This window comes from Podarcis melisellensis, assembly GCF_964234715.1.
Source record: "Podarcis melisellensis genome assembly, chromosome: 7".
Taxonomy (NCBI): domain Eukaryota; kingdom Metazoa; phylum Chordata; class Lepidosauria; order Squamata; family Lacertidae; genus Podarcis; species Podarcis melisellensis.
The window spans coordinates 6,414,458-6,432,191 of NC_138539.1; the positions used below are offsets into that span (position 1 = coordinate 6,414,458).

General features: G+C 43.6%; 1 protein-coding gene across 4 annotated transcripts in view; it reads left to right on the forward strand.

Annotated features, from left to right (window-relative positions):
• The first annotated feature begins 2,888 nt into the window (after positions 1–2,888).
• PTK2 (protein tyrosine kinase 2) overlaps positions 2,889–17,734 on the forward strand; it is a 195,371-nt gene continuing 180,525 nt past the window's right edge. For 2 of the 4 annotated variants that reach the window (XM_081918697.1, XM_081918686.1), the window contains exons 1-2: positions 2,889–2,962; positions 17,447–17,509. The gene's annotated coding sequence lies outside the window, so the exon portion shown is untranslated. Of the gene's footprint in view, positions 2,963–3,051; positions 3,229–17,446; positions 17,510–17,734 lie in introns of those variants that run through there. The other 2 variants (XM_081918696.1, XM_081918698.1) reach the window with 1 other exon arrangement.

Here is a 17,734-nt window from a genome sequence, read left to right on the forward strand (position 1 = left end):
TCTTCAGCGATCAGCCTTCTTTATGGTCCAGCTCTCACTTCCATACATCACTACTGGGGAAACCATAGCTTTAACTATACGGACCTTTGTTGGCAAGGTGATATCTCTGCTTTTTAAGATATTTTTCCTTAGGATGTACCTATTTTCATCAGAGAAATGATGGAGGGTATGGAGTTATGCGACACCCGAGCCAAGGAGATAACTAACTATACAACCTTTAGAAGACATCTGAAGGTTGTCTTGTATAGGGAAGTGGGGTTTATTTATGTTTATAGCTGCTTGCGTTCCAAATAACACCAGTCTCAAGGGTTTTCCATTGTACAGTCTGAGTTGAGCTGCTGAGGGTGTAGCTAAATATCAATGAAAAAGTGGACCCCTGGGAGTACTTTTGAGTTTTGTGCAGGGCTGCTGAGCTCACACACTTTCATGAGCTACATAATCACAGTGGCACTTTTTCTAAGTGACCTGGTTGGCTGGCATCTGTCTGTTTCAGGAGACAATGGAAGAATGCACCTTCAGGGCTGAAGTCAAACCGTTGGAGAGTTACAGCGCCTGCTGTAGCTGTAGAGACCGATACAGGAGAGACATGTTTTGTTGCAGCTGGGAAAGATGAAGGCATTCGGTTGTGCTGATGCAGGTGCACCACGGCGTTTCTTCTTTCTGTGCTCCTCCCAGTAGTCATTCCTCCTTTGGTTACTGCTGTGGATACAGGACCTCACTGATTATCTCCAGGCACTGTGGTTGACTGCAGGGGATTCCCACATGGTGTGCTTGATGTTGCCAGCCTTCAATGTCACGTTTGCAGACCTCTTTGTAATACAGAGTTGGTCTGGTGATCACAAGTAAGGAAAAGTCTAGTTCATGTGGATCCCTTGTCGCTTGAGACTGTAGCAATGTTTGGAGTGACATGCCAAAAGTAAAATATAAGCTACATTCAATTTGTTGCAAAGAAGACACTTCATAACTTTGCTGCTGGCTGAAGGGGTTGGACAGGACATTTCAGAAGTAGCATGAGAATCTAGACATATACTGTATCCTGCTTCCGGTATGACAGCTCCCCTTTGAATTGTGCCACCTGAGGATATTTACTCAGTCTAGGAAAAGCCAGAGTCATAACCCTGAGTCATATAGCAGTACAGCAGCCAAACTGAAACAGAGGCAGTAAGGCAAATAAGCTAAAAATAATTATATATTTATAATTAATATGGTGCTTTAGTGTTGGAAATCTTCACACGCCTATCTTGGTAATCTTTACAAGAGCTCTTTAAGGTGCTGTGTTATCTGATGAAAATAAGAGGAAAATATCCACAGGAGCTAAAAAGAATAGCTTGCTCTTGGAAATCGCCCAACCCATTTCAGACTTCAACTTCATTTTGCTACTGCAGAGGAGAATAGATTTTCTCCCTTTCAATTGCTTTACGCCTCTCGGTGGTGATCTTTTTACAGCACCTGTGGATATGTTCTTCTTGTTTCATTGTTAGTAAATGCAGTTGTCTTGCTTCTGCAGTATTAGTTATTATTGCGGAATATATTGCAGAAGAGGGACTGAGAGATAGCGACTTGCTTAGTGTTCTTTAGCCTGCAATCTTAACCTTTCTTACCTAGGCGTAAAACCGTTGAAATAAATAGGACTTCTGAGGAGACATGGTTAGGATTTAAAGCCCGTATGGGCGAAAGTGGGGTTTTCACTTCTGGATAAACAGGCATAGACATGCAATGTGCAGTGTGCCACTGAGAATCTGTGGGCTGCATATCAGTCTTGGACTTGGGAGATCTGGCTTCCAATGGCCATTCAGCAGCCATGAAAGTGACTTTGGTGATCACTCGTAGCCGAGTAAGATTGTCTTCCAGCAACACGGTTTTAACAATGAGTCTGTAAGTAACTGTGGAGGCCAATTCTGGATCCACATGTCCTTCCACAGTGGGAACATAGATTTCCAGGCGGGAGTTAATCATGGTGTGGATTTGCCAAGTGTGCCTTCCTCTTAGCATGTTTCTCCCTTGCGTCCTGAGTTCGAGTGACTTCAAAGCCCATGACACCTTTGGTAAAGGCTCTTCTCCAACTGGAGCGCTCGCAGGCTAGTGTTTCCCAATTGTTGGTGTTTATACTACTTTTTTTAGATTTGCCTTGAGACAGTCTTTGAACCCCTTTTGTTGACCGCCGGCATGACGCTTTCCATTTCTAAGTTGGGAATAGAGTAGTTGCTTTGGAAGACGATCATCAGGCATCGGCATAACAGTCCAACGAAGTTGACGTCGAAGAATCATCGCTTCGGCACTGGTGATCTTTGCTTCTTCCAGTACACTGGTATTAGTTTGCCTGTCTTCCCAAGTGACGTGTAAAAAATTTTGGAGACACTTTTGATGGAATCTTTCCAGGAGTTGGTGTTTATAAATGGTCCTTGTTTCACAAGCATACAGTAAAATTGAAGTTACAGGTAGGTAGCTGTGTTGGTCTGCCATAGTAGGGGGGAAAAATCTGAAGAAGTGTGCATGCACACGAAAGCTTATACCAATAACAAACTTAGTTGGTCTCTAAGGTGCTACTGGAAGGATTTATTTTTTTTTTTGAGTAAAATTGAAGCGCAGATTGTTTTGAGGACCGGGACATTCGAAGGGAAACCAAAACGCTATTGTATTATCAGGTGTCTTATCTACCTGCCGACCTTTCCCCCCACCCCCCCTGAGGAGAAGTTTCTGATTTCTTCCCCTCAGAGTGTGTGTGTGTGTGAGTGGGGGATACTTCGGCGTGAGGAGGGGACCGCGCGTCGGGCGGAGGCGCGCCATCCTTTCCCTCAGCGCCCCTCGCTCGAGGCGGGGGTGGGGCGGGGCCGCGCGCTCCCGCTCCCTCGCCGCGCCGTCGCTCGCGGCCATGTTGTAGGCGCCGGGAACGAACTGGAGAGGGAAAGGCGAGGGAGAAGAGAGAGAGAGCGCGCGCGCGAGCGAGGGCGGGCGCGTGTCTGTATGTGTATATATGTGAGGGCAACGGCGGCGTCGGCGGCGCATCCCATGGTGCAGCGCGCCGGGAGGGAGGGAGGCCGGCTGGCTGGCTGAGGGACGGGCGGAGCGGCCTGGGAAGCGGGAGAAGGAGCAGCTTTCTCCTCCTCCTCCTCCGGCTGAGGGAAGCGACCGGCGGAACGACCCGCGGGGGAAGGGAAGAAGAAGAAGAGGGAGGCGGGCGAATGGACGCTCGGCTCTTATGACCGTGGCGCCTCAGGGCTTCGCCGGGTGAGTCTCTTCAGCCGTGAGGGGAAGAGGAGGAGGAGGAAAGGCGGGGGCGTCCAGTTTGGAAGGGAGCGCGGATGCGTGTGGGGAGGGAAGAAGCGGTTGTGGGAATGGGGTGACGGTGGGGTGGGGGCTCCGAAAGGCGCGCCCTCCTCCTCCTGAGGGAAGGCAATGGAATAACATGTAAACAGGGAGTTTTCCATCCCGGAGGGTCACACACAGAGAGAGATGGAGGGGAGGGTTGTGGGGCAGGGCTCCGCCAGGGGGTGTGTGGGTGCAAAGGTGAAGTGGCCGTGGCTTTTTGAATGGGAGCGAGAGTGATGTGTGTGTGTGTGGAGGGGGAAGCGGTGTTGTGATTTGCACGTCAGCCGCTGTGGTTTTTGTGTGTTTCCACTAACAAAAGGGCCCATCCGAGCTCTGCAAACTTCGGGGCTCTTTGATTTCTCGCGAAGGAAAGAGAAACCAAGCCGCTCCCCCCCCCCTTTTCTCTCTCTCTCTCCCCCACACAAAAGCAGGGAAGAGGAAACGAAGCTGCCTAAAAATAATAAACCTTTCCTTTGGGTGATCCACACCCGGCCGCCGCCGCCCCCGTGTTTCGTTCCTGACCCAGCCTCTGCGAAGTGTGGAAGATCCACGGGAGTTCACGAGGAATGCCGTGTAGGCCTTAAGTGCCTCTGGGGCGTGTGAAGGGGGTCGCTTGTGGGGAAAGTAAACGAAAAGGGCGGGGCGGCCCTCCAGTCTGGGATGCATCCGTCTCCGAAACACGCTTATAACCTGTAGCATGGAGAGTTGTGGGTCGGCGTGTGCATCTTGAGCAACACGGGGAGTGGGGTGTGTTTGTGTGAGAGAGTGGGAAGGCTGCAAGGGAAGTTGCTGATATTTCTTGTGTGAGCATCTTTTGGCCAAATAGTAAAAATTTCAGGTTGCCTGATCCACAGGGGAAAGGGTAGCCTCCGAAAGGGGGAGTGTATGTGCGCTTGTGTGTTTTGCGGTGGTGGTGGTAGTGTGTTACTCACCCAAGGCAGGTTTCTTTTGAAAGATTTTGAGGAGGAAACTATCCAAATCCAGTGTAAATGGACAGAATCACCCTCTCATCTTCACACTCTCCCCACAGTGAGATGGGCACAGGCAAAATAATCTTAACTCATTTCCAGATCATGTGTATATAGTAAAATTAATCCAGAATTTTGTGCTTGTTCCTCCCAGCCCATGCTTCTCTTTTTCTAACTTTTAAATATATTGCTGGTTTTGCATTTATTTGTTCTAGATTAGTATATTGGCCAGTTCTAACATACAAAGCTAGGGATTTTGTGAACTAGGCAGTTCTGTATTACTTGCAATTCTTTTTTTTTTTTTTAACAGAAACTACTTTTCTTCCAATAGTATAGGCTATAATACCAATACTGGGCTCTTGTACTGCTGATCTGCAGTTGAGTTTCTGGCAATATATGTAGTACCATAATAAAGATATTGGAAGGGAGTTTAAGCTGAAAGCAGAAAGTTTGCCAATGGAGATTTCAGAGTTCATTGTTCATGATGAACATCCGTACTGCAAGCTTTCCACTCCCCCTCCCCACCCCCACATCTGGAAGTAGTTAGCTTTGATTCTTTCCTCCCCACACTCCTTTCTTAAATGACACCCTCTGTGTATGTTAAATGATAGAATTTATAACTTGTCCGCCATTTAAAGGATCAAGGCCAGCAACATCTTAGTTAATTTGTTCGTCCTTTCAACTTTTCTTCATTTGTGCTTTACTGAATGTTGAGGCGAGAATTATTTCTCCTCTCCTTACTGAGTCTACAGCTGAACTCGGATGTGAACCCAGGTGCCTGAGGTCAATTCTGTTCAGTGTATCATAGTTGCTTTCATTCCAGCTGCAGGTCCTGATATCACAAGCCTTGGCTTCCCTTTTGCTGACAGTCTCATATGAAGCTAAGTTACAACACTGCTCTTCATTGTGTATAATTGCACTTCTGTGTTATCAATTTGCTGGTTCAGGGTTCTGTGATACAAGCAATGATCTGTGATGCTGCAGTTCTTTATAACTGAGTAGCATTGTGTTTGTGTAGCAGCATCTATCCCACCGTGTAGTCAAGGCAGTTTTGCAGCATTTTGAATCACTAAAATGCATCATTTTTGTGTGAAAACCAAAGCAGTTATTTAAATGCTTTAAACGGAACATCAGTTAATGTTAAGAGAGGAGATTTGTTCCTTTCCCCAAAAATTAAAAATGTATTTACTTGCCTTGAAAAGTTCTAAAGGTCTTTATTACTGAGTCGAAGGAGGGATTATGGCATACATGTGGCATTTTCTTAATGCTGTGATTTGACTAACAACTGCACCTGCTGAAATTCTCTCTTTACAACTATTAAATGTTCAAGAGCCCCTGTTGTTGATTGCATCTGGTCACTGTAGTCCTGTTTCCAGGGGTGATGTAATCATATCCTGTTTTTCAAGTAAATGGCATGGTATTAAGAGCGTGTTCTCATGTAAACGATTTCTAGTTTTTGAGGACGAATCAGAAGAGACATCAAAAGCAACAATTCAGTTTGTAGATTCAACAAGCCTCTTGGTGACAAAGGATGAATCTTTTAATTTGGTTTTGATACTAATATGTGTAAACATCCAAGGAAGTTGGAAATTTCCATAAATATTGTTTCCTCCACTATTGCAAGAATCTCAAAGCATCAGTGTGGGTCTTTCAGAATGACAGAAATATTTGGTATGCTGCTGCCTACAGATCGGAGATAATAGGATGTTGCAAATCCTCTCACATCTCTTAAGAACTGTGTATATGCCTTTCATCAAATATAGCAAACAATTTGTAATTTGAGTAATGGCACAGGAAAGTTGCTGATAGCTGCCTTCAGAAGTGTGATGTAGTAAGATAGTTACTTCAAGAATCAGCAGTGTTGATTTAAAAAAAATGCTTAAAAGGGAGCTGCTAGAACTGAACATTTGCTGTATGCTTGTCATTGTTCAGTATTCGTGTAGCTCTGTTACTAACTTTCTTTCAAAAATATAACTAGAAGAGAGAAACTCTCAGGTTTGCTTTTGAAATTGAGATTTTTGAATGTATTATTGATACTACCATCATATACATATGAGAGATAATGAAAATTGGTGTAGGGTATTGGTGAAGAGACATGAACTTACATTCAGGTAGGTAGCCGAGTTGGTCTGACGCAGTCAAAATATATATAAAAAATAAAAAAATTGTCCAGTAGCACCTTAGAGACCAACTAAGTTTGTTCTTGGTATAAGCTTTTGTGCGTATGGACACTTCTTCAGATACACTACCTTCAGATACCTTCAGCTATCTGAAGAAGTGTGCATGCACATGAAAGCTTATACAGTGGTACCTCGGGTTAAGTACTTAATTCGTTCTGGAGGTCCGTTCTTAACCTGAAACTGTTCTTAACCTGAAGCACCACGTTAGCTAATGGGGCCTCCTGCTGCCGCCACGCCGCCGGAGCCCGATTTCTGTTCTCATCCTGAAGCAAAGTTCTTAACCTGAAGCACTATTTCTGGGTTAGCAGAGTGTGTAACCTGAAGCGTATGTAACCTGAAAAGTATGTAACCCGAGGTATCACTGTACCAAGAACAAACTTAGTTGGTCTCTAAGGTGCTACTGGACAATTTTTTTATATGAACTTACATTGTACTTTGGAAGGCAACATTTGAGTAGGGTTAGCCTATGGTTTATTGAACATGGGATCTCTTGCCCAACCATGGTTTCCTGTTGTGTGAACGAGCTATGCTGAGCCAGGGTCTCATTCTCCTCTTCTTCCATGAGCAAATGGAAAAGATGAGAGGTTTTCAATTTTAAGCAGGCTGTAGTTCCCTGTTAAGGCTGATACAGTATCTGGCAATAGTGGTTTGTTTAAACTCTAGTGAGAACCAAACCAGGATCAAACAAAGCTTTCTGTTCCTGGCTTGTTCAGTAATTTTTTAATAAGCTGCAGGACAGAGGTTGGATGCACTGTGGATTGCACTGAGATCGTTTAAAATTGGATAACTGAAGTTTCCTATTTTTACCTCCTGGTGTACAAAAGTGTGTGTGTGTTGGGGAAGCCTGAGGCTAACCACAACTTACTCATGTGGCTCCTGTTATGTCTGAACCATGCAATTGGGTTCAAATATCCACCGGATGCTCTTGTTCTTTAATTATTGTCTAAGCACATCAAAACATCAAAGGATGCACTTCAGTGTAAGCATGTGTATAGTGATGCACATTGGGACACACACACACACACACACACACACACACACGTGTGTGCGTGCGCATGTGTATACACAGTGCTTTTTTCTAAAAAATGTTTAGGGTACTCACATTTTCCTACTGATATTGAAATACTGCCCCTCAATTAGGCCAAACTTAGATTCACAAAATGTTTAGGGGTATACCTACCCCTGCGTACCCCCAGAAAAAGCACTGTGTGTATGTGTATATATATGAGCACACAGATGCTCATGGGGTCTGTACTGGTGGTCACTGACCAGGAAAGAGATCTTTGAGTTGTTGTGGATAGCACAGTGAAGATCTTCACCCAGTGTGCAACATCTGTGAAAAAAGTGAATGCCATGGTAGGGATAATTGGGGAAAGGACTAAAAATAAAACTTATGCTATTGTATAAATCTGTGGTGTGACTGTGTGCAATTGAGATTTCCTCACCTCAAAGATATTGTAGAGCTTGAGAATGTTCAGAAAAGGGCAATCAAAATGATCAAGGGAATGGAGCAACCCCCCTGTGTGGAAAGATTGCAGCATTTGAGGGTTTTTAGTTTTGCTGAGTGAGAGAATACATGATAAAGATGTATAAAATTGTGCACAGTGTTGAAAAAGTGGATAGAGAAAAGCTTTCCCCCATCTCTCATAATGCTAGAACTTGGTGCCATCCAATGAAGCTGGATGTTGGGCTGACGTACAAAAGAAACTGCTACTTCACACAGCATGTAGTTAGTGATGGCTTTAAAATAGGATTGTGAGGAGACTGCCGATGCATTCATGTTCCACTTGTGGACTTAACATGGGCATTTGGCTAGCTGCTATGAGAACAGGTTGCAATGTTGTTAGATGGAGGAGCAAGTGTGTGAGCCTAAAAAGCTGTTTCTGGTGTTCCAGAGTTGTGTGTGTATTGTGGGGAAAGTATTGTCTGAACATGTGCTATGTGGGCTTAGGCAAACCACGGTTCCTTTGCTCTTATCTGAAATAAGGAACATTTTAGAGGGTGCTTGTGAGAATTTCTGAACTAATGCATGAGGTGCACCTTAAGCAGCTAAAACATATTCTAAAATGCTAATTATTCTTATATGCATAAATAAAAAAGTATTCTGTTCTTACTACATTCCTGTGAAGAACTTGTTAACAGTTACTTTTTTCAGCAGAAACATGCTCCAGTCTGTTGAGGTGGGCTTAATTTATCATTTTACTTTTAATGTTCAATGAAGAAGCAGGAGTTTTAAGTTATGTTGTTACTTCCCTCATCTACTCTGAGTAGAATTTGTCAAAGTAGTTCCAACACTGAATGTAGAATTGAGCTGAAATTTCTCTAAATACATTTTTCCGATATCTATCTGAGAGCGTAAGAAAAAGGCTTCTCTCCGGAATTTTCTTCTTTTTTGTGGTCTTCCATTCCCCCTTTCTACCCTACATGCTCCATAATAATAATAATAGGTCTGAAGATTGTGGAGGGTGCAAAATGATGGTTAGGCTGCCAACACATTTGATGATGCTGTCATTTGCAATGACATCACATTAAACCTAAGGGAAAAGAAGCTTTGCTGCCACCGCTTATGATGAGCCCCTCAAGCCTGAGAAAATACTGAAAAATGTCTCTTCCTCATAGAGAAATTTGGTGAAATGGTGCTCACTGTCCTTTGTTTCCACACTCACAGATTGAGTGGAGAATTTCAAAAGGCCATTTGCACACAGCTCTAATTGGAAGCATATTTGTGTTTTCTTTCTGGTGGGCAACTCACATATTGAAGTTTTTCATAATTTTGAAGCATTTCTATTCCTGTTTCCTTATTTCTTTCTAGACTGGTTTCTAGTTTCAATGTCTATATCTGTTAAACTGACTATTTCTTGTTATGTTAAATTTCACAATCATAAAGTGAAATTTGATCTTGCCGTAGAAACTCCGTGGGGAATCATTCAGGGTTTTTGGTGCTTTTTGGGGGTATTTGAATAGCTTCCCATCCTTTCACTGGTACAAGGAACAGACTAGTTTAGTCAGCAAAAATCCTTAAGACAAGTGGCTTTGAAAGACCAGAGCTAAAGATCTTGCCATGCTTCTATTTTCTGTATAATGTTGTACTTGGACAACTCTTGTAAGTTTTCACTTTCCAGGAATGAGGAGTTGTCTTAAAATCTTTTGCATTGGCAACAGAAAAAAGATAGGAACACATCAATCTTCCTAGCTAGGCACTAACTGCCTTCTCTGTTCATTGGTTAAGGGGAGGAGCAGGGGATGTTGTCCCAGATTTCAGTCCTGTCAGTTCAAATATTAAGCTGAAAGGTTGGGTTGAACTGATACAAGCTGTTGTAGGGGGAAGAAGCAAGCCACTATCTGCCAGCTTTCTCTTCTTTTGGGAAACCTTTTGTTTTGATCCTCTGGATTGCAATCAAGGCAAGAAAAGTCTCAGTGCCCTGCTCCCCTTTGCTTTTGACAGATTCCAGAAATTCCTGCTTTCCCCCCCAAAGAATGGGGCATTGCAGGGGGTTGGACTAGATAACTCTGGGGGGTCCCTTCCAACTCCACAATTCTACGATGCTGTGATTCTATGATTGCTCTGTAGGTAGAGGTATGATGCCAATCCTTTTGTCTGGTTTGTTCACTTTAGTCATCTTTGCTTTATGTGTCCTGTTGGTGTGTGTGTTTTCCTCTTCTGATTTTGCCATACTGTTCTGGACTTTGGTGTTTGATGCTGGTGTGGCATGTCATATGGATGGACAGCATTTTTCCTTCCAAGTATATGATTTTTCCTTGCACCTCCTCTTGGCCTCTGGGATCGGTCAGCTGATCAGGCTGCCTAAATGGCATGCAGCAAAGGAGACTAGTGTTCAAAATGCTGTGATTTAATTGGAACTCTTCTTCAGGTGATTTGGGCATTCAAGTGTGTTTCCAGGTAGGCACATAATATTGTAAGGGTTAGTTCAGATGAGTTGTCAGCAACAGGTTCCCCGCTTCCACTTGCTGGCTTTCCTCTGGAAAATGAATATCTGAATTAAATGTTGGCAATTTTGATAGCAACAATATTGTGAGCACACAGTGAGAAATTCGCATGCATGAGGAGTCCCTGTTCAACAATAAACTTCCATTGATAAGCACCCATATTCAAAACATATTATACTTTCCCTCTGCAATTTCAGAATTTGGACTCAAGCTTTTCTGATTTGGGGGCCATGTTGATTTCCCATGTAATTTGATGACAAACTAGCACTTAATTTGGTGTATAATTAATTGTAACCACCAATTGTATTTTTCTAGAAAAAGAGTTGCCAGAACTCACCATGAACGCCTCCCGCTGAGTGCTCTGCTCACACTTCTAATAAGCTGGCAGACCAGAAAGGTGGGGGCTGCTGTGATGGCCCATGATGGCAACTGGTTTCTTCCACTGAGGCACCCAGAGGAGCCTTGGACACCTTGCCTGGCCACCCAGAGCAGCAGAGGAGTGGCCCAGGGAGTGTATGGATGGGTGAGTGGGCTCCGAGCCAGGGTGGAGAGACGCAATTTTTGCACACACACCCCGGGCCTGTATCACTGGCAGGGGCAATTCTAGCCAACCTCTAGGTATGCCCCTGATTAATATACAAAGTCCTGAGCAGCTTCAGAGACACAATACCTTGAAGACTACCTGAGCTCTTGCGCCAAGCTATGGAAATAGGCTGTGAGCCACAGGATAGAGGCCTGATGCTTGAATGAATGCTGATTACATATCCTTAAACTATTGTGATGGTTATGCATAATAAAAGCAGTGAGTAGTGGATGTTGATTCCATGGGTTAACTTCTTTGTTCTGCTATGATGCTCATGGGGCAGGTGCTACCTCTCAGCCAGATCTATTTCAGATAATTTATTTAATATACCACCTTTTTGTCTGACAATAGGCTTCCAAGGCAGCTGACAATAACCTTTTTTCTAAAAAAAATATTGTTGTGACTTACGAAAGGCTTTGGAATGACAGGAAGGTATATGCCCATGAGGCCTTGCTGCTTTGTGGTTCATCATCTGTCCTGCAGATTTATGAGGTTAAAGTATTGTAATTCCATATAATCTATTCTATGTTACTTGTAGAAGTGGGATATAAGTGTGATAAACAAGCATGAACGCTAAGTGATTTATAGTTACCAGTAACCTCTCAGGATGTCTTGTCAGATCCTGTGAATCTTAAGAAAAGGGAAGTTGATAGCACACAGCATCTCTGCAAGTGAACTTGTTAAACTTATCCAGAACAAAACTTAGTCAATAAGAAATGTAGTGGCTTCCTTATCTAGCAATTTGCCCATGACTGAAGTCACTTTCACTTGGGTCCTTTGAGTACTGTTTCCTCTAATCCCTGAAAGATAACGCCCACATGATAACATCCCTAAGAGATCCCCAGAGGGTGAGGCAGAGTGACTTCCAGAGAAAGGGTAAGGGCTGGTGTCAAACTTCTAAGGAAGATTATGAATGGAAATGGGTGAATTGCTTATGTGATGTTTTTAAAGCCTCAGGACTATATGTGCATTTTGGTAGAAGTTTATCTGAGGTTTGGCATGGACTATTACAGTGGCAGGAGGGAGGCAGTAGAGGAGGCAGTAGAGGACAGAGGTGCCTGGCGGGAGGCAGTAGAGGACAGAGGTGCCTGGTGTTCTCTGGTCCATGGGGTCACGAAGAGTCGGACACGACTAAACGACTAAACAACAACAACAACAACATTACAGTGGCATATTTGTTACTTATTTTAAAGGGTCTGAGCTCTTGAGATTGGGTGATGAATGCTTTTAAACATGCACGACTCAGTTCAGTAAAGTAGGCCCAATATGAGGACCCTATGTTATGAAATGTAAGGCTGTTGATTTAACTGAAACCACTGCCTTGCTACCTTTTTATTATTTAGCTTAACTCTTGAGGATGGATGGGGCAGGAAAAAAAGACGTGTTTTTTTACCGACTCCTGCTATTTAATTATTTTTATGGTCTAGAAAGACCTTTGTTTTCTCAAATGAGAGTTGTGGGATAGTTTAAAACTGTGAATATTGTCTGTGTTCAAGCTGGGACTTGTGCATTTGTATGCTTTTCTTGAATTGAACTAATGTAGCATATGTTGCACAGTTCTTACATAACTAGAATTCACTTGTACGTCCAAGGGTTACATTCGGCTTTCCTCCGCCCCTCTGTCCCTCCAACCAGTTTTCGCTTTTAAGAGCTGAAGCAGCCTCATCATTGCTAGATGAACTGACTTAAGCCAGCCACTGCATGTGGAACTGTTTTCTCTCAGTGAACATAGGGAGGAAAGTTGTTTGTGAGGAGGTTTGGTTTATCTGCAAATTGAGAGCGAGGAGGGAAGTGGGCAACAAGAGGGACTTTCTGGGAAGTTAGGATTGCAGTGTGTGTGTTTGTGTGAGACAGAGAGATAGGAAGAAGTGAGATGACATGAGTATATGGCATTGGGATTTAGAGTGTGTGAAACTTTGGGAAGAATCATAGGAAAAGACAGGACACCATAGTATTTCTGTCTGAAGATGTGCATATTTCCCCTCTAATTTCATTGTGTATTCTACTTGCAGTCTGCTCAGTTTCTTTCCACATACAAATTGACTCTTGGTAATTTCCTAGTGAATTTTGCCGCCTTGTATCTTATATTTTAGGTTAAGTGTTGTGTTTAGCAAATAATACAGTACTGCAAATTGCTTGTATGTGTTGCATTAGAAATTGAAATAGGCAATAAGCCTGAAGCCCTGGTCTCGCTCAGCTTTGATGTTGAACAAAGAGTAGTTTTTATTGGTTCAGTCCCTGCAGTTGCCCTACCATTCTTGATAACTAGTAAAAGGAAATGGGAGGATACTATAATGAGGACTGCGACAGCAAATGTTAACGAGGGTCTTTTTAATTAACTGCACATCATGATAATTTTAGGAAGAGGTTTCTGAACAGCTAGAGGGCATGGTTAGGCAGGAGGCCAGAAGTAACCGAGGTCAATACTGGAAACATAACTGAAAGTGATGAGTCATAAGGCATTTTTTGTGGGTAGTGAAAGTTAGGTACTTGGGAAGTGTGTGCAGATAGCAAGAATAACAAACACAAGGCTGCAATAGATTTTGGGTCCTAACAGATCTCAGGCATTCAAAATGTTCCATGAAGCTCCATGAAGTCAGAGTTTTACAGTCAACCAGTGGTCAAAATAATTACTGGTCTTCCCTAGAAATCTTGACTGCAATCAGTCTAGAAATTAATGTTATTTAAATTTCTTAATACACCTCTCCCCTCTCCCCCTTTTGGCAAAGCATTGTTGTGCCCTGTCACCTGCAAGTACTTTTCATGCTTCGAAGCCTTAAAGCCTTATGTGGTTTGGTGTATTGCACTGCTTGGGGGCTGTTGTGTCAAAAACAAAGCATTATATTGGGCATATGGTGTGTTTTCTCATTTACTTAACACAGTTGATGAGGCGTTTTCTAAGCTGTGGCATGTAAATGGCTTTGAACACCCTAAAGTGATATATATAAATGCTAAATATGAAATAGTATTTTCTCACAATTTCCTGTCCCCCCTTTCTTTTTATTGTTCTGTATGTAGTAAAGCAGACTACAGTTTCATCATTATTGGCTAATGTAAGGCTGGAATGCTAATAGAGCATGCCTTAGTGTGGCCTCCCTGCCGTAAACAAAAATCTTTGCCATATACTGGATTTTAATTAACTGTCTAGTACTGAAGGACTCCTGGATACAAATGAACTCTCTACTGATTCTTTCTAGGATAAGAAGTAGCAAAAAGTATAGCAGATTCTTAGATGTACAGTGGAACCTCGGGTTACAGACGCTTCAGGTTACAGACTCTGCTAACCCAGAAATAGTACCTCGGGTTAAGAACTTTGCTTCAGGATGAGAACAGAAATCGCACGGTGGCGGCACAGCAGCCCAATTAGCTAAAGTGGTACCTCAGGTTAAGAACAGTTTCAGGTTAAGAATGGACCTCCAGAACGAATTAGGTTCTTATCCCGAGGTACCACTTTATAAGAAATGGCTTTTCAGTACTTGTGTGCTAAATGTGATGCAGTGGAACCTCGTGTTACGTATTGTCCCCCTTGTGAACCCTGCGGGTTACGAGCTCTGCTAACCCGGAAGTAGATGCTCCCAGTTGTGACCTTTGCCCCGGGATGTGCACGGAAGTTGCTCGCTGGGAGCAGTGGGAGGTGCCATTAGTGAAAGCACGCCTCATGTTATGAGCAGTTTCGGGTTGAGAATGGACTTCCGGAACGAATTAAATTCGTAATTGGAGGTACCACTGTAATGATGTTTAAGTTAGAAGCAAATTCTTATTGAACATTGAAAAGGAGTAGGAGGAAGGTATTTCTTTGGAAATACCTCAGAGGTGGCATTTACACAGTGTTAGAAACTGAGATATAAGAGCTAGGAGCCAAATGGCACCTTCAAATTAGGTTTTAGTTGCCACAATATGTCTAGAAACATTTTTTTTTTACATGATTACACAGCAAATGAAGACAAGATGGGCCATTTAGCTGAAGATGGAATAAATACTGCACGAAAGACGAGTTCTTTTAAAATGAAGAAGCAATCAAGTGGGAAAAGCAGTCTAGATCAGTGTTTCCCAACCGGTGTTCCGCGGCACACTAGTGTGCCGCGAGACGTTGCCTGGTGTGCCGTGGGAGGGAGGCGGGCGAGTCGGGCGGCGGGAGCGCAAGGCTTGCGGGCGGCAGCTGGCAGCGCGGAGCACGGGGCGCCCTTCGGAGGACGCCCCGTGCTCCGCGCTGGTGTCGGCAAGCCTTGCGCACCCGGGGGATCTCCCCCGAGAGCGCAAGGCTTGCGGGCGGAAGCCGGCAGCACGGAGCACGGGGCGCCCTTTGGAGGACGCCCCGTGCTCCGCGCTGGTGTTCGCCAGCCTTGCGCACCTGGGGGATCTCCCCCTGAGAGCGCAAGGCTTGCGGGCGGCAGCTGGCAGCGCGGAGCACGAGGCGCCCTTTGGAGGACGCCCCATGCTCCGCGCTGGTGTTGGCCAGCCTTGCGCACCCGGGGGATCTCCCCCCAGGAGCGCAAGGCTTGCGGGCGGCAGCTGGCAGCGCGGAGCACGGGGCGCCCTTCGGAGGACGCCCCGTGCTCCGCGCTCGTGTTGGCAAGCCTTGCGCACCCGGGGGCGCGTGGGGCGCCCTGAAACAGAGGGTTCCCCATGCTGCGGACTTTAGCCTGCCGTCCGACGCGCGGGGCGCCCTGAAGCAGAGTGCCCCTCGCGCCAGGCAGACATGGGCCAGCCCCACAAGCTCGGGGGACAGCGGGGAGGCGCAGCACCGCCATCCCACTGTTCCCCGACCTGGTTTTGGGGGGGGAAATAAAGGGAAAAATTTTTTCCTTTATTTCCCCCCCCAAAAAAGTAGGTGCGTCCTATTTCATAATAAAGTAATTATAAAATACTTTCTTTGTGTTTATTTGATGCCTATTAAAGAGAGTTACTTTATATATAGTCAATATAGGCACACGGTTAATTTTTTAAACATTTTCTAATGGTGGTGTGCCTCGAAATCTTTTTCATGAAACAAGTGTGCCTTTGCCCAAAAAAGGTTGGGAAACACTGGTCTAGATAGAAGAGATGTGACTGCAGTTTCATTCTAGCAGAATTTAAAAACTGAACCTCTTTACTCAGAGTGGGTAGTTTGCCAAAACCTGCATCTTTAAAAAATTTGTGAATAACTTTGCTTAGAGAATTTATTTGGTTCTATTCACAGTTTTTTGTATTTGGAGGGTTGTAACCAGCCATAGCAAAACAGGTTGTACAGAGACCACAGTTGGACTTAAGTTTAGGCATGTTTAGGACAGTCACAACCGGTGAACATGGCTGAGTAAGGTTTTGAACATGGGTCTCCCAGGTCCTAGTTCTACAGACACTAACCACTACACCACACTGACTATCTCTGAGGCAAGCTTTTTCTTTCCGTTTACAATGTCACAGCTTCTGTGATAGGTGGAGCTGCCAGTGAGGGACATTGTCTAACTCTGTCCATTCATGCCTACATAACATGATTATTTTCAAAGTTGTAATATTTTTATTTCTGTAGAGCAAAGCACTTCCCTGTAAATGGTAGGGTGATGCTCCACTATTTCAAGATGCTTGGTTTCTTTGAAGGTTTGCCCCTACTTCAAATTATCATTTTAGCTGTAGTGTGTTAACTCCATGAGTATGGATGAGAGGAAATTTGTGGGAAATGTTTGCACTTAAAAAAACACAAAATACAAAAACAAAAAGCCTACCATTCTGTATTGATAACTAGGATTTAGCATGAAAACCCTCAAAGGTGGTTTATAGAAACCCTAACATAACATTTATTTTGACATATGAAATGGGGTTTCCCCAAGAAAAGGCACTTCTTTATTTCATTTTTCACTTCCAGTAAAAATGCAAGTAAGACCGACACCTTGTAGTTTGAATTACAAAATGTTGATGGGTTATACTGGCACCCCTTGCACTTAAAAGATAATAAAATTCCACACCTCCTTCTATTTCTAAAATACTCTATTTTATAGAATATGCACCAGTTTAAAGGGTGTTTCCACACAGTAGTTCTGTTTCTCCATAGAGACTCTCTTTGAACAGCCAGATCTCCCCTCCTGCTCCAACCACAACATGTCTTTCACAGCTGAAAATCAGCCAGATCTCCCCTCTGGTGACTGCAGATTTCAGCTTGGTCACAAGGGGGCGCTCCTGAGTTGCAAAAAGCGACTGACAACTGGCTAATTTCGAATGCCTCATTTATATGCTTGTGTGAATCTGAAAGCCATTCTAATTCAGAAAATATCCAATTTGCAATTCTGGATTTATTCAAAATAAAAAGTAGTTTTCATTGATGTATTTTGTTGTGGATATCAATATGATAGATCTTATCAATATTATCTGTACTGTAGTTTGTTGCAGTTTGCTCCTTCATAGCTTTGATGATGCATTTCATTTTGTATTTTCAATATGTCAAGAAAGATAATATACCTGACTAATTCTATTTATTATTACAGGTTTCAAGACCCTTCTTATTCTTAGAAGGCATCCACTGCTAAGAACTGGAAAATCTGCTTAAGGTAGATATTATGTGTTCTTTTCCATCTCTTTTTTTTAATGAATACTGTATGGGCATTCTACAAAGTATGTGAGTGAATTATGAGCCCTCAAAGACCATACAGTGCATGCATCTATTTCTACCTGGATTTCCTAGAAATTTATGTCCTAAAGGAAAGAGCAGCATGCCACATAGCAATCAGCAATACAATATCTGATATGGCATGTTAAAGTCTGCTCTGCAGCAC